Below are 26,484 nucleotides of genomic sequence, written 5' to 3' on the forward strand. Positions count from 1 at the left end.
GAAGCCAGCCTAGGTAGGAAAGTCTGTGAGATATGACTCTTATCTCCAACTAACCACCAAAAAAAAAAAAAAACAACAACGGAAGTGGATCTATGGCTCAAGTAGCAGAACTCTAGCCTTGAGCAAAACCAAAAACAAGGAAAAAAAACTTTGCTGTTTAGTCTTTCCTAGTTCCTATATCCCTCTCACCAAGCAGATGTTGTCTCATAATAGCCAGTAAAACACAGTTCAAGTACTTTATCAATACAGAAAAGTCTGCTTTATGAAAAATTCTTTAGAAAAAAATCTGACACACATTTTGCACTTTATATGCTGAATTTAGAACCTGACATTCTAACCTTAACTATGAGAGATGTAACTCCAATCATGAGAACAGAACATAATCTTTAACCACAAGTTTGTGATCTGAACAGTACAAACTTTGTAAGCTTACTCTGGGCCTGGTCTCTGGGCCTCAGCTCAAGGCTAGCACTCTACCACTTGAGCCACACAGCACCACTTCCAGTTTTCCAGTGGTTAACTGGAGATCAGAGTCTCACAGAGTCTCCTGCTGGGGCTGGCTTTGAACCACAATCCTCAGATCTGAGCCTTCTGAGTAGGTAGGATTACAGGCATGAGCCACTGGCACCCAACTAAGCTTATGATTTTAAGAGAATGCTAAGTATGTGCAAGGCAAATCAAATTCTCTCCCTCTACCTGTGATATTACAGAAGGCAAGGACCATGATGTCCTTCAAGACACAGACACAAGCATTAATTCATTGGTAGACTGGTGAGCTGCAATATAGCATCTCTATTAGTTGTCTTGACCAAGTTATCTAACAGTTCAATCTATGGTAGACAGAAATTAGAAAATACCTGAAAAAAAATCCATTCATTGAACTAACATGACAAGTCTACTTTTTGTTTAATGTGAACACAAACAGTCTATATATCTAGATTTTGTTCTTCATAACTTTGTTCTCAATTGCTGATAATTTCCTTAATACAATCATGAAAAACAGGCACTGGAACATTTATTAATTTAAAACTTTCCTATATATAATCTATTTCATAAGCATATTTGTATCATTACTAATATTTTAGTTGACTGAAAATAAGCATAAAGTTTTTCTTAACAGAGATCCAAAAGGAATGCAGTACTTCTGAAAGCCAACAGAGGGAGGAATAAATTAAAAGTGTCATAAAGTATGCTCAGTCTTCTATTGAGAATCAATTTATATATTCTAGAATAAAGGTGTTTTTCTTAAAGTTGAAATAGCTGGGGCTGGGAATGTGGCTTAGTGATAGAGTGCTTGGCTACCAAGCATGAGGCCTGGGTTTGATTCTTTGGTAGCACATAAACAAAAATAAATATTTTTTTTACGTTGAAATAGCTGAGATATATACTCAAAAGTAATCTCAATTATAAAACATCAAATATCTAATTTCTCAAAGGCAGTGGCACTAAACCTTTTCAACATAATAAATTCACTGCCTCTTTCTTCAAGCTTCTGATGAAGCTAAGCCACACTGGGGTGAAGCCTTTAGTTGTCTGAAACTGGCACCACTGCCATCAGCACAGCCCCACATTTGCACAAAACACAGACTCATCTCTAAGGTCACCTACATCTACTCTTCTCATTCTCCAGAATCAGGTACTCTGCATGGAAAATAAGAGTGATACCCTTACTAAAGCAGCTGGTATAAATTTTGAGCCTTTTGATACTGGCCAATAACATTGAGAACCTCATCAACTGTGAAGGGGCTGTTGGACTGCTCTTGTAGTTGGCCTGCCACTAGGCCAGCAGGAGGCTCTGACCTCTTGAGAAGAAAGAAGGAAGAATCTAAGGAATGTAATGATGACATGGACTTTGGTCTTTTTGACTAATCCTCTTTTGCGTTACATTCAATAAAAAGCTGAAATCTGGGGGCTGGGAATGTGGCATGGTGGTAGAGTGTGTGCCTAGCATGCATGAAGCGTTGGGTTCAATTCTTCAATAACACATAAACAGAAAAGGCCAGAAGTGGCACTGTGGTTCAAGTGGTAGAGTGCTACCCTTGAGCAAAAAAAGCTCAGGGACAGTGCCCCGGCCAAAAAAAAAGCTGAAATCTGGGGGTGGTATTTAGTTCAGTAGAAGAGCACTTGTCTAGTAAGTACAAGATCCTTAGAACCACACACACACAGGGCATTTAGTTCAGTAGAAGAGCACTTGTCTAGTAAGTACAAGATCCTTAGAAACACACACACACACACACACACACACACACACACACACACACACACACACACACACACACACACACACATACACACACACACACACACACACACACACACACACACACACACACACACACACAGAGTGAAATCTTAAAAAATTGTTTAGAGCCAGGCGCCGGTGGCTCACACCTGTAATCCTAGTTACTCAGGAGGCTGAGATCTGAGGATCACAGTTCAAAGCCAGCCCAGGCAAGAAAGTCTGTGAAACTCTACCACTGGAGCCACAGCGCCACTTCCGGCTTTTTCTGCTTATGTGGTGCTGAGGAATCGAACCTAGGGCCTCATGCATGCGAGGCAAGCACTCTACCACTGAGCCACCTTCCCAGCTCCTGTCCCTGAAACTCTTATTTCCAATAAACCACCAGAAAACCGGAAGTGGCGCTGTAGCTCAAGTGGTAGAGTGCTAGCCTTGAGCTGAAGAGCTGAGGGACAGCACACAGGCCCAGAGTTCAAGCCCCACAAAAGAAAGAGAGAGAGAGAGAAAGAGAGAGAGAAAGAGAGAAAGAGAGAAGAGAGAAGAAAGAAAGAAAGAAAGAAAGAAAGAAAGAAAGAAAGAAAGAAAGAAAGAAAGAGAAAGAGAGAAAGAGAAAGAGAGAAAGAGAAAGAAAGAAAGAAAGAAAGAAAGAAAGAAAGAAAGAAAGAAAGAAAGAAAGAAAGAAAGAAAGAAAGAAAGAAAGAAAGAAAAGAAAGAAAGAAAGAAAAGAGAGAGGAAGGAAGGAAGGAAGGAAGGAAGGAAGGAAGGAAGGAAGGAAGGAAGGAAGGAAGAAAGGAAGGAAGGAAGGAAGGAAGGAAGGAAGGAAGGAATTCATTTGCAGGAAAATGGAATGAAGGAGAACAAATCATGTTATGTAAGCCAAGATCAGAGAGACAAATGGTACATGTTCTCCCTGATATGTGGATGTTAAAATGCAAACTCTAGTAAGACCAAAAAAGGGACAGTCCTAGGAAAGAATCACAAATACAATACCCAAGCACATCTTCATATTTATATAAAATAATATATATTGAAATGAACTCCAAATATATGTAAACAAAGGACTTTTGTCTTAGTTTTTTTTCTTTCATCTGCGGGAGGGTAGGAGAGGACACAAAATCAGAAGAAAAACAGAAAAAGTACAGCGGCAGAGCACACTGGCTAGACTGGTCACTGATGAAAGTGAACTATGCAACTCATAGGTGGAGAGAGGAGGGAGGGAGAGGAAGAGAATGAGTGAACAGATGACACTATTGAAAGGAAATGTACTTAATACCTGATATATGTAATGGTAACCCCACTACATATCACCACTAAAACAACAATAAAGGGGGAAAAAAAAAAAAAGAATGAGCAAATTAGTTGGGCACTAGTGGCTCACATCTGTAATCCTAACTACCCAGGAGGCAGATCTGAGGATCAGAGTTCAAAGCCTGCTTGGGCAATAAAGCCATGGAACTCCTACGTCTAATTTACCACAAAAAAAATAGGAAGTGAATCTGGGGCTCAATGGTAGAGCACGAGCCTTGAGCAAATGAGCTCAGGGACAGTACCCAGGCCCTGAGGTCAAGCCCCAGTACTGAAACACAAAAAAAGAATGAGTAACCTTTTTGTATAGTAATATGGAGCAATTCTGAACCTCTTCCCAAAAAAGTCTTTTGTTGCAGGGAGGCAGTACTAAGGACTGAACTCAGGGCCCTCCTTCTTGCTAGATATTTATTCTACCACCATTCAATTTGTTTTACATACAGGGTCTTACACTTTTTCCCAGGTCAGCCTCTGGCTACCATCCTCTTACTTCTACTTCCTAAATAGTAAGGATTCCACCTAGGCTTCATCATCATATCTGGCTTATTTTCTGAGATAGGGTCTGGCCAGGGTTGACCTCAAACCACAATCCTCTTATCTCTTCCTAAGAAAATTTAAATGAACAAAAAAGGCATAATATTTTATGTAAGTAAAGGCAATAATGTAATTATAAATAAATGAATACAAAAATAATGAGTTCCTTTATATAAAGCATAGAATCTGAAGGATACTTACAAATAGTAATACCAGGGCTAGGAAGTTGGCTAAGTGGTAGAATGCTTGCCTCGCATGCATGAGGTACTGGGTTCAACTCCTTGGCACCACATAAGCAGAAAAAAGCTGGAAATGGCACTGTGGCTCCAGTGGTAGAGCGCTAGCCTTGTACTGAAGAGCTGAGGGACAGACAGCGCCAGAACCAGAGTTCTTCCCCCACAATTGACCAAAAAAAAAAAGAAAAGAAAAGAAAAGAAAGGAAAAAAATGGTAATACCAGTTGCCTTGAGAAAGGAAAAATGAATGAGGAAATACAAGACTTGATATTATGTGTAGTTTTATACTTCTTGAATTTTCAATCATATACAAGAATTCTTTCAAAATTCTGTATAAAGTCTTCTAAAGACTGTACTGTTATATTTAAGTTCATTTTAGCTCAGTGAATTCTACTAGGCTTTCCCTCATAGGAGAATTTTATTATAATTAAATATTAGTGGGTAAAGTCATAAGTCATAGGAAGTTAAAAATCCAAGTTCTAACAAAACTCTCTGTAGTGGCATCAAAAGAAAATTACCTAAACACAGGATGAAAAGATGCCATACTTAAAGCTTAATCTTTATAAGTAACAAGGTTATTTACTACACTTACTGGATTTGGTAGGGAAGGAGTTACATAATGATCATTACATAAGGGGCTGGGAAGGTGGCTCAGTGGTAGAGCACTTGCCTTGCATGCTTGAGGCCCTGGGTTTGATTCCTCAGCACCACATAAGAAAAAAGCCGGAAGTGGCGCTGTGGCTCAAGTGGTAGAGTGCTAGCCTTGAGCTGAAGAGCTGAGGGACAGCGCCCAGGCCCAGAGTTCAAGCCCCACGACCGGATCCAAAAAAAAAAAAAAAGATCATCACATAGTAGAAAATGTTAAAAATTGTTGTGAATGATATATAAGGGATAAAAGGCTCTCAATCTTCTGGATTAATATTCACAGTGAATTTACAGTGAAGTACCAAATATGCAACATCTATTAGAACCACATTCTCTTCCATGCTGCCTTCTCCTCCAATCCCTTCTATGTAGTATTACAAATACACAGCTCATGCTACTCTCACCTCCCTGTAACTGGCATTACTTTGGCTTTCACAGCCTCTTACACTCAACCGAATCAATCATTCGTCCATTTCTAATATCCTCCTCCTGTCTACTATCTTGCCTCATATCTCTATCTAGATATTATTCTCTTATTTCACAGGATACTTTACCACTTCATTGTCAGATTCAAAACCAGTTACTGGACCAGCCCAGTCTCACCACAGCAATGGGTCAAAATGAGTTACCTGGTGGAACAAGTGACTCCAGATTAGGGTGTCTTGGACCATGGTATGACACAGCTATTAATAAAGATATAAGGAGTCTATTTGCTACTCTTTATATAGCAGACTCCACTACAAAGGCCCCAGAGCAGCATTCATTAAATTCTTTTGCTACAGTGGTTTTGGATAACAGAATATTTCATGATTACTTACTTGCTAGCTGAACAAGGTAGAGTCTGTGCTATTGGTGACACTACATAATGTACCTCAATAAATTCCACTGGGTAAGTTGAAACCCAATTATACAAATTAAGGGAACAAGCCACAAGGTTACAACAGCCCCTCTCAGTCATTGGATTTGTTTAGTTAGTTGCTTTTAGGCCTAGGTTTCTGGCACAAAAATAATTATTATATTATTACTAATAATTGTGCTCTGTATTATCCTTTTTAAACTTTGTACCTATTGTATTTCTGAGAAAGTACAATTATTAACAGAGTAATGTTGGCTCAACATTTTACAATGATAGCCTAGCCTACAAAACAGACAAAATTAAATGTGACAGTGAAATACTGAAAGCTGTGCTGCTGGAATTCTGCTCAAATGTGGCTATACACGTCTGGGGGTCTTTTCCTTCTCAGTGGTCTGAACTTCACAGGCAGCTAAGACTGGCCTAGAAGTCATGATCCTTCTTCCTCAGCCTTCCAAATGCTGGATTACTAGGCATACCACCACCTATGGCATATAGAGAATTTTAATGTCAATTATTAATTACTTCCCCCAATGTGAAATCAGAGCAAAAGAACAGGTTCATCCTGCCTTCCAAATAATCAAATCTAATCTCAGAATGGCTGATAAGTAAACAGAGATCTTCATCTAAAGGGAAAATATGCTAGGTTATCAGTATCATAATTAAATCACTCATGTGAGGCCACGAGGAAAATGCTTCATATATGTGTCTGTGACGAGCCCTCACACATGTCATCTTTTGTATATATTGACAGAACAATGCAAGGAATCCCAGTGTTACCCCATGTGAACTTTCAGACTTTAAACTGTGAACTAAATAATTCTTTTTCTTAAGACATATATTAGAAATTTCACTAAACTGAGACAAAGCTGACTGATATAGATAGTGATGAGACTGATCAGAGGATCAGGTGTGAAACAATATTAGTAATTTGAAAAAAAAACTAGGGAAGTACAGTATATGATTTCCAGACAACAGTGAGGACTCAGTCTACGAGTTGTCACAATCTTAAAGACTGGTACATGTTGATGTGTTTTCTAAGTATAGCTCTATGAATCCTAGTGCAGAGGTGATGAATTTGTATTTAACTAAAACTACTGTTTTGTTGAGCAAGCATAACAAAGGAAAAAAAGGAAGAGTGTGCGAAGAAATTATTTTAATGACTCCATTAGTTAAATACAAAGCTGGAGGAACAGTAGAATGGACTCTCAGAAGATTCCAAGAATTCTAGAATAACTTGGGTGTGGTGGTACATGCCTGTAATCTTCAGCACTTCAAGAGACTGAGGCAGAGGATTCAGGCTTGCCAGGACCCAAACCAAAAAGAAAAAGGAAAAACCAGAAAGCAAGTAATCAATTAGTAACTCAATAGCAATTTGGTATTATTGTAAAAATTGGATACCATTTCCTAATAATTGACTTTAACTTTTTCTGGGGGGCTGGGGGGGGTTACCAGTTATAGGGCTTGAATTCAGGGTCTGGGTACCGTCCCTTAGTTTGTTGCTCAAGGATGGTGCTCTACTATTTTAGTGCCAATTGGCCCTTTTCTCCAACTAACTACCAAGGAGTGGGAAGTGGAGCTGTGGTTGGCAGAAAACCAACCTTGAGCAAAAAAGCTCAAGGACAGCATTCAAGCCCTGAGGTCAAGCCCCAGTACCAGCACAAAGCAAATAACCACATTAAAACAAAAAGAAAAAATACATTTAAGTATTGATGTTTGATAACTAATAAATTTCTCATAAGGACAGTGGGAGTTGATGTAGTTACAAACAGGGCAGACCCTGACTACGTACAGGTATGTATTATTTGACAAATCTCATTTCAATGTACAGTGGTAAATCACACCTACATCCAAGTATTATAAATGTAAATGACAATTTCATCAATAAACAGAGTACCCAAGGCCCAACTAGAAAAAAAAAAGTACAATGTCAAAAGCATTTCTGTAAGTGAAAGCCACGGGTCGATTTTTAAGATCTCACCTTTAAAATGCTCTCCTCTATCCACATATAGATTCATCAGGAAAGAACAAATTCTTACTGGCTCCAGGTGTTTATAACTTGTCTAATCACTGGCTGATCACTAAGCTAGGCTAGAAATGATAGAAACCATCACTAGAAAGTCATTTAAAATTAAAAGCAAAAAAAGGAAGGTAAAAGAGCCAGATATGGTGGCTCACACCTATAACCCCAGCACTGAAAAGTTATAAGCAGGAAGGTCACATGTTCAAAGACACCCTGAGCTACCCTAACTCAAGGGGAAAAAAAATAATAGTAAGGCAAATGAAAAATATGGCCAGGCATTACAGGTGGTTCACACCTATAATCTCGGTCCAAAGCCAGACCAGGCAAGAAAGTCCATGTGAGTTAAGACTCCAATAAACCACCAGAAAACCAGAAGTGGCACTGTGGTTCAAAGTGGTAGAGCACTAGCCTTGAGCAGAAAAGCTCTGGGAGAATGCTCAAGCCCAAAGTTCAAGCGTTTCCTCCCCCCCCCCACACACACACACACAAAAGAAAATGAAAATACAATTCTCAAAGAAAATACATACATGAGACTAGGAAGAGTGCATAAGGCCTTAGGTTTAATGAGGTTAGGGATACAGATTTAGAAACATCAATACAAGGACAGATAGAGAGAAAGTATAGTCAACAGGGAAAAAACAGTCAACAGAGAAAACACTTTTAACATTTCCATGAAAAAAAATGTTACTTTCATGCATCAAGTAACAGACAAGAAATTATCTCTGGAGAAAAAAAAGACATAAAGCTGTGCATAAAATGCACAGAGAAAGAAGCCTACCTTCTCTAACAGCTCTTCTAAGATGATTAACAACTTCCTGTAGATTTTGAGTTGTGAGAAAGGATCATGATTAATGAGTCTTACCTAAGACCAACCAGTACAAGAAAGGGTCCTGAAGGTTTTGACATATTGCTATACAAAATCATCAAGGACTCAAAAGAAGAAAGGCTTGCCTTTACCACTTTCAATTTTGAACAATCATCATAATACTTTAACACAAGTATAATGACATGATGGTCCTATTAAAATGAACTAAAACAGTATTGTCCTTCCTGATGTGACAATATCCAACTGAAATCATCTGAAGTTACAAGCTTACTGTTACCACAGGGACTTTTCTGTTGAAACCACAAGCTGACAAAAGCCCAACCCATTAAATGACACTATTACTGAGATAAGAATGCAGTTTAGTAACTATATAAGGACCAGGGTTCTATCCTAGCTCTACAGTCAATCAATCAATATTAGTAGTAGTAGTAGTAGTAGTAGTAGTAGTAAGATTACTAGTAGTACTGTTATTAGTAGTAAGCAAGTAAGTAATTGCTTTAAAACAGTAGTCAAAGAAATATATTCATTACCTAACTTATGAAATGGCAGCCCCTCTGTATACCTTAATAAATTATTTTAAGTAGCTGTTTAAAAAAAAAAAATTCTAGGGATAGGGGCATAGTCCAGGTGGCAAACACAAGGCCTTGAATTCAAAAACCCAGCAGATGAGCAGAATAGCTCAATAGCTATGTACATATGACCATATAAGATCATGCTAAGTGAAATGAAGTCCAAGACATGGACACAAGAGGTTTTTCTTTGTTGGTGTTGTTCTCAATGTACTACATGATTTTTTTTCTTTTGTGTTTTCCCCCCCTCTGGTTTATCTCCTGTTACTGTATTCGATTTTGGTACTCTGGGCATTGTATATACATTTATCTCAACTAGGGAAGGGGGAAGAGAAACAACAAAACAGTGAGATAATGGACAAAGTGGGAAACTAGGCAACAGCAATACTCACAAGACAATATGTTGGAAATGATCTGTACAGTTTGGGAGGAAGGAGAGAATGAGGGAGGGGGTAACAAGTTAGATAAGAAATGTAATCACTACCTTACTTATGTAACTGTAACCCCTCAGTACATCACGTTGACAATAAAATTGAAATTGTTTTTAAAAAAAAGTATCAAGGGGCTGGGAAGGTGGCTCAGTGGTAGAGTGCTTGCCTTGCATGCATGAGGTCCTGGGTTCGATTCCTCAGCACCACATAAGCAAAAAGACAAAAGCCAGAAGTGGCGCTGTGGCTCAAGTGGTAGAGCGCTAGCCTTGAGCTGAAGAGCTGAGGGACAATGCCCAGGCTCAGAGTTCAGGCCCCACAACCGGACCCAAAAAAAAAACAGTATCAAGGGAGGGAAAAATTGATTACACTCCTGAAACTATTTTTTCATCACCACCTTCGAACTGCTAAGAAATATAAGCAACTAATATCTGAAACATAATCTATATTAGCCAGTTGTGTGTGTGTGCGTGCACTGGTATTGGGGCTTAAACTCAGAACCTGAACACTATCCCTAGCTTTTCCACTCAAAGCTAGTGCTCAACCACTTGAGCCATAGTTCCATTTCTGACTTTTTGATAGTTAACTCTGAACTAACAGTCTCACAAACTTTCCTGCCTGAGCTAGCTTCAAACTGAAATCCTCAGCTCACTACCTCCTGAGTAGCTAGGATTATAGGATGAACCACTGGAAACTGGATCCAGTTAATCTTTAAACTGTATCTAGACAATTCATAAATTCCAACTTTTCTCTCTTCTACATATGGCTTTTTATTTAGACCAAAAAAAAAAAACTTTAAAGAGGGCCAATGTTTACTGATAATCCAAGAAAGCTTTTGTCCACAAAAACCATTGGAAGGACTATTAACAAAGGAGAAACAAAATGAGAAGACAGAAGCCGGACACCAGTGGCTCATGCCTGTAATCCTAGCTACTCAGAAGGCCAAGATCTGAGGATCTCGGTTCAAAGCCAGCCCGGCAGAAAAAGTCCTAGAGACTCTTATCTCCAGTAAATCACCAGAAAAGCAGAAGTAGTGCTGTGGCTCAAGTGGTAGAGTGCTAGCCTTGAACTGAAGAGCTCAGGGACAGTGCCCAGACCCAGAGTTCAAGCCCCACAACTAACAAAACAAACAAAAAAATAGTTCAAGCCCCACAACTGACAAATGAGAGAGAGAGAGAGAGAGAGAGAGAGAGAGAGAGAGAGAGAGAGAGAGAGAGAGAGAGAGAGAGAGAATATATGGTTGGGTGGAAAGGCTACAATAGCAAGGATGACACATGGGAGCCCAAGCAGCATCTGATGAGCTTCAAGAAATACAATGGGGGTGGGGGGCTGGGAAGGTGGCTCAGTGGTAGAGTGCTTGCCTTGCATGCATGAGGCCCTGGTTCGATTCCTCAGTAACACATGAGAAAAAAGAAAAAAGCTGGAAGTGGTGCTGTGGTTCAAATGGTAGAGTGCTAGCCTTGAGCTGAAGAGCTGAGGGACAGTGCCCAGGCCCAGAGTTCAGGCCCCACGACTGGACCCAAAAGAAAAAAAGAAATACAATCAGTTCTTCAACAGACACCACAGTAAGCAGCAGAAAGATTGCATTAACAGGACCTCTCCCAACAATGCCAGGAAACAAATCTCTAGACCCACCAAGATCAGCTTCTCCAAGACCTCTACTAAGGCATTCATCATTATTAGTAAAGACCCTAAGTCCAAAAACAATCAGTTGTTTAGTGGCAGCCAGAAGTCCAGGAAAAGCATGTTACTGTAGTGTCTCAAGTCTAAAGATTATGGGCTTTACTAAACCAAGTATCAAGACACTCCTGCCTAGCCAGGTGCCAATGGCTCATGCTTCTGTAATCCTGGCTGCTCAGGAGATTGATGCCTGGAGAATTATAGTTTGAAAAGCCAGTTGGGGCAGAAAAGTCCAATAAACTCCATCTGCAATTAAATAGCAAAAAGCCAGGTTGGGAAAGCAAAGGAAGAGGTCACACTGTCTAAAAATGAAATGTGCTCATTACCTGACTTATGAAAATGTAATCCCTTTGTATATCATTTTTACAATAACAATTTTTTTAAAAATTTTAAATAACTACTGAGGGGCTGGAAGTGTGGCTTTGTGGTAGAGTGCTTGCCTTGAAAGATGCACAAAGCCCTGAGTTCTATTCCTCAGTACCACATACACAGAAAAAGATGCAAGTGGCACTGTGGCTAAAGTGTTAGCCTTGAACAAAAGCAGCTCAAGGACAATGCCCAAGCCCTGCAAGCCCCAGGACTGGCAAAATAAGTAAAGAAATACTACTGGGGAAAAAAAAGCCTAGTTGGAAGCACAGTTCAAGTGATAGACTACTACCTGTGAGCAAGAAAGATGATCAAGGATATCAGCCTTTGGTTCAAGCACCAGTCCCAGTATCAAAAACAAAACTATGCCTAGAAATCCCATTCTCATTAACAGCATTAACAACAAGACTTTGACAGTGAGAGCCCTGAGATACTGCACCCCATTGAGCAGGGTCCAGAGACCATGAGGCATCAGATACGGCAGCAGAGAAACCCATGGGAGCTTTGTTGGACCATGGTGCTAAAACAGGAAGGTACCGCTCCATTCATGGAAATGCAAACAGTGAAGAATAACCAACAGACATACACATAACAGGAAATGAAGGAAAAAGGAAACCCATTTACAATAGTAGAGCCCAAGCTTTTGGTAAATGGTTGGTTGTATTTCAGTGAGAAGCAGAGTGCCTACAGAGAGATCTGTGGGGCTGGGAAGGTGGCTCAGTGGTAGAGTACTTGCCTTGATGCATGAAGCCCTGGGTTTGATTCCTCAGCACGACATAAGTAAAAAAAAAAACCAGAATAGCACTGTGGCTCAAGTGGTAGAGCGCTAGCCTTGAGCTGAGGGACAGCGCCCAGACCCAGAGTTCAGGCCCCACAAATGACAAAAACAAAAACAAAAAACAGAGATTGATATTTTGTCAGAGCTAGAGTGCTTCACATACAGCTTGTTATCCACAAAATCATCACAAAATAACCTCACTAAGTCCAGAAAGTGCTGAGTGCTTTGAACATGGCCACAGACAACAATATCAAGTTGATGCTGCTCAGGGCAGTTGGCAGCATCTTCTCTTGTGGTCTCAACTTTATTTTATATGGTATCTCATAGATGAAAGAAAAGGGGAAAAAAGCACAAAAATAACAGGAGCTATCAGAAACTTTGAATCTTCTACTCAGTTTAAGAAGCCTATATTGTAGTAGGAAAAACCCCAGCCACTGAGCATCCATATTGCTTCTTTGTGATGTGGATTAAGGTAATGAAAAGGCTTGATTTCAAACACCCTGCAAAACTACCTTTGGACAGAGTCCAGGGAACTGTTCTATCATTTTTATGGAAGGACATCTGTGCTGGAAGAGTCCAAAGCCATGGTGTACTACAAGATAAAGATGGAGTTGAAGAGCCAGATGTGGTAGTTCATACTTGTCAACCCTTCATCTAGGAACCTGAGGAAGAAGTACCAGAATTTGAAATTAGCTTAGGGCATAAGTAAGTCTATGTCTTGGGCTGGGCACCAGTGGTTGACACCTGTAATCCTAGCTACTTAAGAGAATGAGATATGAGGATTGTGGTTCAAAGCCAGCCCGAGCAGGAAAGTTCATGAGACTCTTATCTCCAATAAACCACCAGAAAACCGGAAGTGGTGCTGTGGCTCAAGTGATAGAACCCTAGCTAGCCTTGAGCTAAAGAGCTGAGGAACAGTACCCAGGCCTAGAGTTCAAGCCCCATGACCGACCAAAAAAAAAAAAAAAAAAAAAAGACAACAACAACAACAACAACAACAACGCAGGCATCCGTGGCTCACACCCACAATCCTAGGATCATGGTTCAAAACCATGAGACTCTTATCTCCAAGTAAGCACCAAAAAAGCCAGAAGTAGAGCTGTGGCTCAAGTGGTAGAATGCAAGCCTTGAGCAAAGAAGCTCAGGAACAGCACCCAGGCTCTGAGTTCAAACCCCAGCAGTGCACACATATACATACACACATGCATATGCATACACACACACACACACACACACACACACACACACACACACACACACACACACACTCTCTCTCTCTCTCTCTCTCTCTCTCTCTCTCTCTCTCTCTCTCTCTCTCTCTCTCTCTCTCTCTCACCACAAATCTGATAATCCTACATTTAGCCCCTCACAATGGCTTCTATTACTATGGAAAAAACACCAAACCTGCTTGACAGACTCAGTGACTAACACCTGTAATCCGTTACTCCAGAGGCAGTGATTAGAGGTTGTGGTTCAAGGCCATCCTGGACAAAAAGTTACTGAAACCCAATCTCAATCAATGAATTATATATAGTGGACCCATGCTGTGATCCCAGCTATGCAAGAGGCAATAGGTAGGATCAAGACCTAAAGTTGGCTCAGGAAGAAACTCAAGAGCCTATCCAAAAATTCACTAAAGCAAAAAGGGCTGCAGGGTGTGGCTCAAGTGATAAAGTACTAGCCAAGCAAGCATGGCACCTGGAGTTCAAACTTCAGTACCTCGGGGCTGGGAAGGTGGCTCAGTGGTAGAGCACTTGCCTTGCATGCCTGAGGCCCTGGGTTCGATTCCTCAGCACCACATAAGCAAAAACAGAAAAAAGCCAGAAGGGGGCGCTGTGGCTCAGGTGGTAGAGCGCTAGCCTTGAGCTGAAGAGCTGTAACAGCACCCAGGCCCAGAGTTCAGGCCCCACGACCCGACCCAAAAAAAAAAACAAACAAACAAACTTCAGTACCTCCAAAAAAAAAAAAATGTTTTAAGGTAAAAACTAAATAAATCTGCATTTACTGGCAGCAGGTATAACTCAATAGTAGAGCATTTGCCTAGCATGTGCAAGGCAGACGGGGGAAGGTAGAGAAGAGGGAGAAAAAAAAATTTGAACAAATTCTCAGTCATGACTAAACTGCTCTACTAACAGGTAACTATTTTATCATTGTCCTGAACATCTCATTGGTACTGATCACAGCATAGCCATTGAGCATGCAAGTTTGCAAGCATAAGACAACTAGTTCTTGTCACAGATGGCAAAACTATCTCTAAAGTTGATTATACAGAACTGATGAAACATGGAGGTTACAAGTTATTAAGAAAGTCATGGAAGTGGTTAGAGAGCTTGCCTTGAGCTGAAGAGTTGAGGGACAGCGCCCAGACCGAGAGTTCAAGCCCCACAACCGACCAAAAAAAAAAAAAAAAAAAAGTCATAAGTGATAAAGACAAACTCACTCATGTTTCTAGGACTGCCACTGGTAAAGCTTATACCATTTCTTTACATGGTGCCAGTCAACAAATTTTAGACAAAGCAGGAAAATCTTTACATGATGCTCTTTGTGCTTTTGCTTAAACTGTGAAGGATTCTTAGAGCAGTTTATGGAAGAGGCTGTCTAAAATGATGGCACATGCTGTGACACAGCTTGCTGATAACAAGACAAAGTAATTGTGCAATGGAGTCTTATAACTAAAGGACTAACAGTGTTACCAATCACAATAGCTGATAATGTAAGCTATGACATTGCAGATCTGGTGACACAGGTCCAAGCTTCTCAGTAAAGAAAAAAAAAAACAGAATTGCTTTAAAAATTATCAATAAAAGCAAAAAGCAACTCTACAATTGCTGGGCTGAATATAAAGGCAGACAGGCAGAGATAGGCCAGCATCATCAGCAACACCAAGTTTTAACAGAAAATCTGCACATGAAACAACTTCTTTTGAGTGCAACTGAAGCAGTAAAGGTGATTCTAGTCTACGCATCATCAAAGTAGTAGTACCAAGGAAGCAATCCCTTACCACTACCTTTCTAGTAAGCATTCCCATATGCTGTTGATCTCTGGATCAGTTCATACAAAGTTGAGTTTGAAAGAGTTCAAGTAGTTAAGAGAAAAATGTTTATCTATGTCTACTTTATTCTTAAGTTTGGACATTTAACTAACCACCTTTTTTTCTCCTCAAAACAGGTCTCTATGTAGCCCAGGGTGGCCTTGAACTTTAGATATTCTTGCCCTAGCCTCCAAGTGCCAATATTAATAGGCCTGTACACTTTAGGATTACAGACTTGAGCCACCAGTGCCCAGCTAAAAGTTTATTTCTTATATTGTACATTCAAATAAAATCCTAGACCAAATGGGGTTTTCAAAAATGGAAACACAGGAGGAACAGATTAGAGCTGAAAACTAACAAACTAGAAAATAGATTTGAAAAAAATACCAATAATGGAGTACAAAAAAGTAAGTGATGGAGCCACACATGGTAGTAAAGGCCCATGAATCCCACCACTTGGATAGTGGAGGCAGGAGGATTACAAATCTTGAGTCCAGCCTGGGCTAGCATGGGAGACTTTAGAAACTTCAACCACTCTTAGACTTCATTTAAATGCTATTAGACTGAGTACATGTCAAAAAGTATGACACTTTTGGGGGATCTTAAGAGGTTAGGGTATCTGGAATGTGGGAGCCAAAACAAAGGAACTGATGGTCTGATAACGTTCACAGGGTAGAGTACTTGCCTAGAACAGACGTGGTCTTTAAGTTCAATCCCTAACAATAAAAAATAAATGAAAGTTCACAAAATCTTGATAGTCGTCACTTTAAAAGGCAATGCCTAGCCAGGTACCTGGGCTCACACTTACAATTCTAGCTATTCCGGAAGTTCAAAGGCAACCCTGAGCTGGGAGTCAGTGGCTCATGCCTGTAATCCTAGCTACTCAGGAGGCTGAGATCTGAGAATCTAGGTTCAAAGCCAGCCCGGGCAGGAAGCTCATGAGATTCTAATCTCCAATAAACCACCAGAAAACCGGTTCTGTGGCTCCAGTGGTAGAGCACTATTCTTGAGCTGAAGAACTCAGGGACAGCGCCCAGACCCAGAGTTCAAGCCCCACGAACAGCAAAAAAAAAAAAAAGGCAATCCTGGCTGAAATTCTGTGAGACTATTTCCAAAAGTAATCAGCAAAATGCAGGGCTAGAGGTGTAGTTCCAGTGGTAACCAAACAAGCATGAAGCTTCAGAGTTCAAATACAAAGAATTAAAAAGTGTAATTTTAGCAACAAACCTTTATCATCCATCTTCTGCCTAGAATAGGCTTTACTTAGTGGCTTATATCTAATAAAAGATGGTAGAAGTCATGTCCTATAATTTCCATGGTGAGGTCATAAGGAAGGTAGTTACTACCAGGCGTACTTGCTTTCTCTTTTCATTTGTCTCACTCTTCATTTCTCTCTCTATTTAACTGCAACCACAACTCCAGGATGCTCATCAGCCCTAGTCTACGTGGGAAGGACTGAGGCTTACATTAGAAGTTAGAACCTTTTTGCCAGCCATGTAAGTAGTCACCTTGTAAACACATCAAACCTTTATAGATGGTATACTCCTCAGCTGACTTGACTGCGAACTCATGATAGAATCAAAATAGGCCAAGAAGTTGCTCCTGAACACCTGACTCTGAGACACAGTGAGAGATGATGGTTTATTGCTAAATTATTCCATTAAATTTCAGCACCATTTTTTTTTTGGGGGGGGGGGGGTCGGGGGCCTGAACTCTAGGCCTGGGCGCTGTCCCTCAGCTCTTCAGCTCAAGGCTAACGCTCTACCACTTGAGCCACAGTGCCACTTCCGGCTTTTTTCTTTTTGCTTATGTGGTGCTGAGGAATCAAACCCAGGCAAGCGCTCTACCACTGAGCCACCTTCCTAGCCCTCAGCACCATTTTTATGCAACAAAAGGTATTACATTAAAGTAGTACTGTCTTAGAAATCAAAAAAAAAAACTGATTTAAAGGCTGGGAAGGTGGCTCAGTGATAGAGCACTTGCCTTGCATGCCTGAGGCCCTGGGTTCGATTCCTCAGCACCACATAAGCAGAAAAAAAAAAGCTGGAAGTGGCGCTGTGGCTCAAGTGGTAGAGCGCTATCCTTGAGCTGAAGAGCTGAGGGACAGTGCGCAGGCCCAGAGTTCAGGCCCACGACTGGACCAAAAAAAAAAAAAAAAACTGATTTAAAACTTAAACCATTCAAAACTTAAAGCACACATTGGGGACTTAGTTCAGTAGTATTTAAATCTAACATGTTTGAGACTCTGGATTCAAAATCACAAATAAAATTTCAGTTTGATCCCCAGCACCAAACTAAAAACAAAAGACAAAACAAAGAGGTGATATTGTCCAAAAAGAAATATATTCTTTACCTGACTTACATAACTGTAATTCTTCTGTACATCACCTTTGTAATAACAATAAAAAAGACAAACAACCTCAATCAGTGTTATGCATATACAAAAAAAACATATTTCAAAAGATATAAAAAATTTTGGGTTTTGTATTCGTGGTACCAGGGTTTAATCTCAGGGTCTCAGGCTCTTCTTTAGCTTTCTTGTTCATAGCTACACCTCCAACCTAGCTTTTTTTTTTTTTCCCTAGTTAATTGGAGATGGAGTCTTACAAACTTTTCTGCCCAGGCTGCTCTCACATGGTGATCCTCCAGGTCTCAGCCTCCTGAGTAGCTAGTTACATGTATGAGCACGTATGAGTCACTGGCACCAAGCACATTTAGTTTTTAAAAGCTGTTTGGGAGCTAGGGTGTACTTTAGTGGTAGAACATAAGTTTAATACCAGCACTGGGGAGAAGGGGTGTGCAGGGGGTTTTGCATTTTTTAATATTTTTTTCATTGTAAAGATAATGTATAGAGGGGTTACAGTTACATGAGTAAGGTAATGAGTACATTTCCTCTATCGAGCATTGTTAGCCCTGCCTTTGTTTTTCCCCTACTATCCCTTCCCTCCCCACTTCCCCAACTCCTCTCCACCCCCCCTTGTAAAGTTCATTTTCAACAGTATCTTGTATGTCTCATGGTTGCAGTTTTAAAACATTACACAGAATAAAAGGTCTATCTACGTTGACAATTATCTCCAAACAATTCTATTTAGGTTTTCAGAACATTTTAATTATTTCCATTAACTACTGTTCATAGCTAACCTGAAATTCATAATCCTCGTTTCTAAGAAAAGAATATGTAGGTCAATGGCCAACCTATATTTAGAAAGTTATTTTTAGAACACTTTCTGAATTTCCAATCTGCCTTCTTAGCCTAAGATTGGACTAAGCTACACACATAGCTACCTTTAACCTAACAAGAATATTTTGAACATTTGGATCTTTGCAAAAGACACATTAGGTTATACATTTTAAAGATAAGGATTTGTTTTTTATTTTTGTGGTACTAGGAGGTTGAACCCAGTTTAACTTTGCCTATGCCAGGCAAGCACTTTATCAATAAGCTATATTCCCAGCCCTTTTCTATTTAGAAATCAGGTCTCATAGGTGCTCAGATGGCCTCAGAGTTATGTTCTTCCTGCTTGAGTCTTCCAAGTAGATAGGATTATAAACATGTACCACTATTCCCAACAAGGTTTTAATACAGACTTTTTAGTTATTTTCCTTACATATTTGAAGGCTGATATTTAGAATTTGGTTGCCCACAAAAACACTCGATAACATGTTATTTTGTATGAATCAAGGAGTATCTACACTGCACTCTTAAGAAGATAAACAAGCCAAAAGTGGTGGCATGTATCTCTGGTTCTAGCTGCTCTAGAGGCATAAATTGGATTAGTTAAGGTGTTATTCCAGGCATTTAGTCAGATCATATCTGAAAAAGTCAAAGCAAAAAGAATTAGGAGCATAACACCCTCCTCTCAAGCAGTAGAAAGCTTGCTAAGCACAGAGTTGAATCCCAAAACCACAAAAATAAATAAGACTGTTTCTTGCCTATACTTACAGTTTTTCTTTGTATGATTCCAATTTAAATTTAAAGGATAGGGATATAGCTCATTGGAAGAGGGTTTGCCTAACATAATCAAGGCCCTGGGTTCAATCCAAAAAATGGTAAAAGTTAAAGCTTGGCGCTGGTGGCTCACGCCTGTAATCCTAGCTGAGATCTGAGGATCATGGTTCAAAGCCAGTCCGGGCAGAAAAGTCTGTAAGACTCTTATCTCCAATAAACCACCAGAAAAATGGAAATGGCACTATGGCTCAAGTGATAGCGTGCTTGCAGAAGGACGGCGCCCAGGCCTAGAGTCCAAGCCCAAAGACTGCCAAAAAAAATAAAATAAAATAGTAAAAGTTAAGTTTTGTTTTTGTTTTTTAAGGCCCATAAGGCATATATCACTCAAATCTCATTTTCAGCCTTTTTTTCCCTCAGGAAGTCCAGATCCTTCAACATACAAGACCTTTTCTAATTCAAGAGGGTCTAAACTTTCCTGTTCCCACTGTCAAGAAAGCTCTCCTCTAGGTCTTTCTCAGTCAGGTACCTTAATTTTCCAGTCTAGAACAAGGATGTAGCAGATTTGGTGTCTACTAAGGATCTGCTTCCTGAATCACAAACTGCTCATTTTCATTGCATCTCACATGGAGAAAGGAGCAAGAAATCTCTCTTCAGCTTCTTTCATAAGGACACTCTCATCCCTTGCATTCTCACGGAGTCCTCATGGCCTAATTACTTCCACAGGCCCCATACCTAATACTACCATGATCTTGGGGTTTAGGATTTCAACATACAAATTTGGGCAAGACAAACATTCAGAACATAGCAGAAGACCTTCCCTAAAGGATGTTAATGTCTCTTTTCAGCCAGGCAGTGAAAATTATAGGATCACGCCTATAAACCTATCAACTCAGGAGGCTGAGATAGATCTGAAGATCATGGTTCAAAGCCAGCCCAGTGAGAAAAGTTTAGAGATTCATATCTCTAATTAACCACTCAAAATCCCAGAAGTAGTGCTGTGGCTCAAGCAGTAGAACACTAACTCTGAACACAAAAGGCTCAGGGACAGTGACCAGGCCTTGAGTTCAAGCCCAGGCCTGGCACCAAAAAAAAAAAAGGAATTCTTTCACTTGAACTCTACTGTTTTCTATTTGGTGAAAAAAAATAAGAATGAGAAGGGGTGGGGGAAATGGCACACACTTAGGCTGAGACTGGAGGAAAGCTTTTAAAGCCAGCCTGAGCTAACTAGTAGCACCCTATCTCAAAAACAAAAAAGCATCTAAAATTACTTTATGTGTTTATTTTCTGCCTCACAAAAAATAAGTGCCCAGGGACTTTATCACTGATCACTCAACTGCAGTACCTAGACAGCAACTAGTACATGGCTCATACTTAATACAAGTTTAACAACATACAACAGTTTTTAACATAACAATTCAGTATTTTTTAAGCAGATCTGGGGATGAAGTTCAGTGGTACAGATGAGTGGTAGAGCCCATATATTAAGCCCTGGGTTTAATTGCCAGCACCAGCAAAAGCAAAATATGTATTAAACAAAAGACATTTTTGCTAGGTCCTCTGGCTATGAAGTACTAGACATTTGGTTTTTTAAGTATTTAACTGAAATAAAATCTTAAGGAAATTCTGATCTTTAAAAAAGGTAACCTTTTTGGGCTGAGAATGTGGCTCAATGGTAGAGTGCTTGCCTAGCATGCATGAAGCCCTGGGTTCAATTCCTCAGTACCACATACAGACAAAAAGCCAGAAGTGACCCTGTGGCTCAACTAGGTAGAGTGCTAGCCTTGAGCAAAAAAAGAAGCACAGGGACAATGCTCAGGCCCTGAGTTCAAGCCCCAAGACTGGACAAACAAAAAACATGTAATATTTTTAAATGTTATTTATGTTATATATGTTCATGTTAATAGTTCCAAAAACACTGAAAGAAATTAAGAAGTTATGCTACAAGAAAACAATTATCATCACTGATATTAACTACAAACACATCATTAATATAACACATGCCTTTTGGATAAAATAATGTACATGTTTTCAAAGTAGCAGGTACAAAATATGCAAACAATACAACATACCTTTGCTTTGATCTACGGCTATAACAATAGGAGTACAATTAGTGGTTAAACAATAAATACTAAGCTACTTCATACATTTAAGTGCTAATCTGATACCTTTCCCTAAAAAGGAAATATCCACTGTTTGGATGGATTTTATTAAAACCACACAACCACTATTTCTTTAATACTACATCTGAATAGTTGTATATATTGCACATAAAATTATGACTATAGCATGCCAAGTGGCTCATCAACAAAAAGGAAAACATGCCATATAACAAAAGAATTACAGTTGTAGTTTAGCCTGACAGTAGTCTAATCAAAGTAAAAATTTCAAGTTGTTTTTAAACAGGCTTAGCTTTAAAACCCAAAAGTTGCTATCTGGTTACAGTATATTATTATTAAATCTGTGATTCAAAAATGATAGCACCATTCTAACACCAAAAATTAAGGCAAATGATTGCTTCTTACTGTAGTAAAAAACACAAAAAGTCATGAGACCACAAAGGAATGGAACTAAAGCTAAGACAACAGAAGTTTCTGCTCCAAGACAATTACACTAATGATATAAAACAAATTTCAGTTTGTATCTACTGATAACTCATCTTTTTAATAGTAGTAGCTTCCCTACTAATTGGAACCAAAATTCAAAGCAAAACAGAATCCATACCAATCTGTGGTTCTTTAAAATCACTTTCTTAAGTGGGGTGGTGGTGGTTCACACCTGTAATCCTAGTTATTCAGGAGGCTGAGATCTGTGGATCATGGTTACAAGCCAGCTCAGCCAGGAAAGTCTGTAAGACTCTGCTCTCCAATTAACCACCAAAAAGTGCGTGCGCGCGCACACACGTGCACACGAACACACATTTAGTTACATTGTTTTAAACTCCTAGCTAGACTTTGTGTAGATATTTCAAATAAAATCTCAAATAAAAGCCCAGAGGCCCACCACTCATACCTATAATCCTCATTATACAGGAGGCTGAAACCTTTATGGCAGTGATTCAAAGCCAGCCCAGGCAGAATGGTCCATGAGACTCCCATCTCCAATTACCCAGCAAAAAGCTGGGCTGGGAATGTGACTCAAGCCATAGCAGAGTGCCAGATATGAACAAGAAAGCTGAGACCCTGTGGCCCTGACCTTAAGCCCCCATATTGGGGAAGGGGGGAGCAAAAACAAAAAGGGGGAAGAATCCAAGGGGTTTTTTTTGCGGGGGGGGGGGGGGGGCTTAAACTCTGGGACTGGGTGCTGTCCCTCAGCTCTTCAGTTCAAGGTGAGCACTCTACTACTTAAGCCACAGTGCCACTTCTATTTTTCTGGTGGTTAATTGAAGATAAGAGTCTCATACTTTTCTGCCCAGACTGGCTTTGAACTGCAATCCTAAAATCTCAGCCTCCTGAGTAGCTAGGATTACAGGCATGAGCCAGTGGTGCTTTGAAATTTCTCTTCATTTTGTTTTGAAATTTCTCCAAGATGCTTTGAAATCTCTCTTAGTTTTCTTTTCTTGAACATGAACAAGCACAGAGGATAGGAAATGGAACATGCAGTGCAAAAAATAAAAACAAAACAAATTGTAGCACATGAAGATAAATCTAAAATGAAGCAAGACTGGTCTAATAGAAGCATGTACCTACTTCCTGCTAATTTTGACAATCATCACAAAAAGATTTAAATTACTTCATAAAACAGGCATAGTGGGGCTGGGAAGGTGGCTCAGTGGTAGAGCGCTTGCCTTGCATGCATGAGGTCCTGGGTTCAATTCCTCAGCATCACATAAGCAAAAAGAAAAAAGCCAGAAGTGGTGCTGTGGCTCAAGTGGTTAGAGCACTATCCTTGAGCTGAAGAGCTGAGGGACAGCGCCCAGGCCCAGAGTTCAGGCCCCACGACCAGACCCAAAAAAATAAAAAATAAAATAAATAAAATAACAGGCATAGTAGCACATGCTTATAATCTCACCACTTGGAAGGCTGAATCAAGAAGATCAACATTTCATACAGAGGTCATATGGAGCTTGAAACCTTTCTTGCAAAACCAAGGAGGGATGGGTACATGGCTCAAGAGGCAGTGTGTCTACCTGACAAGCATAAGGCACTAAGTTCAAACCCCAGGTACAGTGAGAGGCCAGGAAGGGAACAGGAGTTAGGGAGGCAGAGGAAGAACAAGGTATTTCACAGGGCTGGGAATGTAACTCAGTAAAGGTATACAATTCTCAATGGTAAAATGTTTGCCTAACATGAGTGAGACATCAGGTTTGACCTCAGCACTACTAAACAAACGTCATTTTACACTGTTAAACAAGTTGGCTTGTCGAACACATTATTGTGAACCAAGGATGGTGGCACATGACTGTAATCCCAACACTCAGGAAGTAGAAGTAGGAGGGTCTGAGTTTAAGGATAGGATAAAAAATAAATAAAAAGAAGATGGTACTGTGAAAACTCAATGGTAGAGGGAACTGCAACAGTAGTAATAATTTAAGAAAACAAGTAATAATTACCTGACTTTTCTGACTATGGCATATAAAAGCACTGCTGGAAAAAGGTGATTGCTAAAGCAAACAAGAGCAAGCACCTTTTCTTTTCTCTTGGCTCTAGGCACTGACCTCTTGCAATTTATCCTTCTGCTGCTACCTAACTCCCAAACACAGCTGATGCAAGGCATTTCAAAGGATTGAAAAGCCTATCCAACTTCCAGGTGCTCAGTGATTCCATGGCAGATAAGAGCTACACTATGGAGTATGTACATTACCAGCAGATGAGGCAGTATCTGAAGTTCAACATCTGCTGACTTCTGTCATGTTCTACATTGGCATAATCACATCTGTCTTATGAAAAGGAAAAGGTCACCTGCTAAGAACAAAAAAGGTTTGGGGAAAAATGGTACTGCCACTGTAGAAGGAACAATAAGAAATAGAGACACAGAGTGATGACCACCATCTCTTTGGAGTTAAGAAGGGAAAAAGAGAAGAAGCAAAGGCAAACGGAAGAACATAGTCCAGTATGTAGCAAAGCCAAAAACAAAAACAAAAACCTGCACTGATTGTCAAGTCTTCCATCTTACTAGATGAGAAACCTTGGAACAATAAAACAAATACAGCAAAATTTGGAGTATGTCAGAAGTATGCAAGCAGACAGCTTGGTCTGGAGTTCCTCTGAACTGCTTCTGGTAGGATAAGCAATTTTTTTTTTTTTTTTTTGGGTCCGGTCGTGGGGCTTGAACTCTGGGCCTGGGCGCTGTCCCTCAGCTCTTCAGCTCAAGGCTAGCGCTCTACCACTTGAGCCACAGCGCCACTTCCAGCTTTTCTCTTTTTGCTTATGTGGTGCTGAGGAATCGAACCCAAGGCCTCATGCATGCAAGGCAAGCATTCTACCACTGAGCCACCTTCCCAGCCCGGATAAGCAATTTTAATATTTCAAATACAGCCAAGCACTGGTGGTTCATGCCCATAATACTAGCTACTAAGGAAGCCGAGATACGAGGATAACAGTTTGAATCCAGCCTAGGCAGGAAAGTATGTGAGAATTTTTTTTTGGGGGGGGGGGGGAGGGTCCAGTCGTGGGCCTGAGTGGGCCTGAACTCTGGGCCTAGGCGCTGTCCCTCAGCTCTTCAGCTCAAGGCTAGTGCTCTACCACTTGAGCCACAGCGCCACTTCCAGTTTTTTTCTTTTTTGCTTATGTGGTGCTGAGGAATCAAACCCAGGGCCTCATGCATGCAAGGCAAGCGCTCTACCACTGAGCCACCTTCCCAGCCCACGTCTGTGAGAATTTTATTTCCAAATAACCACCAAAAAGTCAGAAGCAGAACTATGGATCAAGTGGTAGAGCACTAACCTTGAGCACAAAAGCTCTGGGACAGGACCAAGGCCCCGAGTTCAAGCCCCAGGAAAGGCATACACACACACAAAGAAAAGAACCAGGGTGGGCTGGGAAGTTGGCTCAGTGGTAGTGCGCTTGCCTTGCATGCCTGAGGCCCTGGGTTCGATTCCTCAGCACCACATAAGCAAAAAGAAAAAAGCCGGAAGTGGCACTGTGGCTCAAGTGGTAGAGTGCTAGCCTTGAGCTGAAGAGCTGAGGGACAGCGCTTAGGCCCAGAGTTCAGGCCCCACAACCAGACCAAAAAAAAAAAAAAAGAAAGAAAAGAACCAGGGTAAATCTTCTCTTGCAAAGATCAGTTGTGTGAGTTTCTACCTCTAAAATAACCAGGAAAAAACAAAATAAAAAAAAAAAATTTGGAGATGTGGCAAGAGGGCTAAGTAAGCTTAAGGGCTTGAGTTCAATCTCCCATACCTGCAAATAACCAAAGCAAAAGATCTGGAGGTTTGGCTACCTCGCAAAAAAATGCAAGGTCTTGGGTTCAAACCCCAATAGAGGGGTGAGGGATATCACAAAGACTAATGAAATAACCTGTTTACTTATTAACAGTACTTACTATAAAAATACATTCCCAGAGCCAAGTGACAGTGGCTCTCGCCTGTCAACCTAGCTACTCAGGAGGCTTGAGATCTCAGGACCACCATTCAAACCCAGCCTGGGCAGGAAAATCTGTGAGACTCTTTATCTCCAATTAACCACCAGAAAACCAGAAGTAGCGTTATGGCTCAAATGGTAGAGTGCTTGCCTTGAGCTGAAGAGCTCAGGGACAGCGCCTAGGCCCAAAGTTCAAGCCCCATGACTGACAAAAACAAAAACATACATCCCCAGCCAGGTGATGGTTCATGTCTGTAACCTTAGCTACTCAGAAGACTGAGATGTAAGGCTCACAATTCGAAGCCAGCCCAGGCCAGAAAATCTGTGACACTATCTATAATGAATTACAAAAAAAAACTAGAAGTAGAGGTGTGGTTCAAGTGGTAGAGTGCTAACCTTGAACATAGCAGCTCAGGGACAACACTCAGGCCCTGAGTTCAAGCCTCAGGACTTGCAAGAAAAAGCAAGCAAACAAAACTCCATTACATAAAATCAATATGATTTC

General features: G+C 40.4%; 1 protein-coding gene and 1 long non-coding RNA gene across 7 annotated transcripts in view; one reads left to right on the top strand and one right to left on the bottom strand.

Moving 5' to 3' along the window:
• Positions 1–26,484, bottom strand: part of Ark2n (arkadia (RNF111) N-terminal like PKA signaling regulator 2N) — an 87,451-nt gene that overhangs the window by 53,887 nt on the left and 7,080 nt on the right. The gene's annotated exons all lie outside the window — the stretch shown is intronic.
• Positions 7,082–24,595, top strand: LOC138831573 (uncharacterized). 2 transcript variants are annotated; one of them, XR_011373380.1, is made up of 3 exons: positions 7,082–7,159; positions 16,935–17,008; positions 24,108–24,595. It is a non-coding gene; the product is annotated as an uncharacterized lncRNA (long non-coding RNA). The 2 variants fall into 2 exon arrangements; XR_011373378.1 differs by having other exon boundaries at positions 7,082–7,155.

Source organism: Dipodomys merriami, unplaced genomic scaffold (genome assembly GCF_024711535.1).
Source record: "Dipodomys merriami isolate MVZ:Mamm:240054 unplaced genomic scaffold, mDipMer1.0.p SCAF_2, whole genome shotgun sequence".
Taxonomy (NCBI): Eukaryota; Metazoa; Chordata; class Mammalia; order Rodentia; family Heteromyidae; genus Dipodomys; species Dipodomys merriami.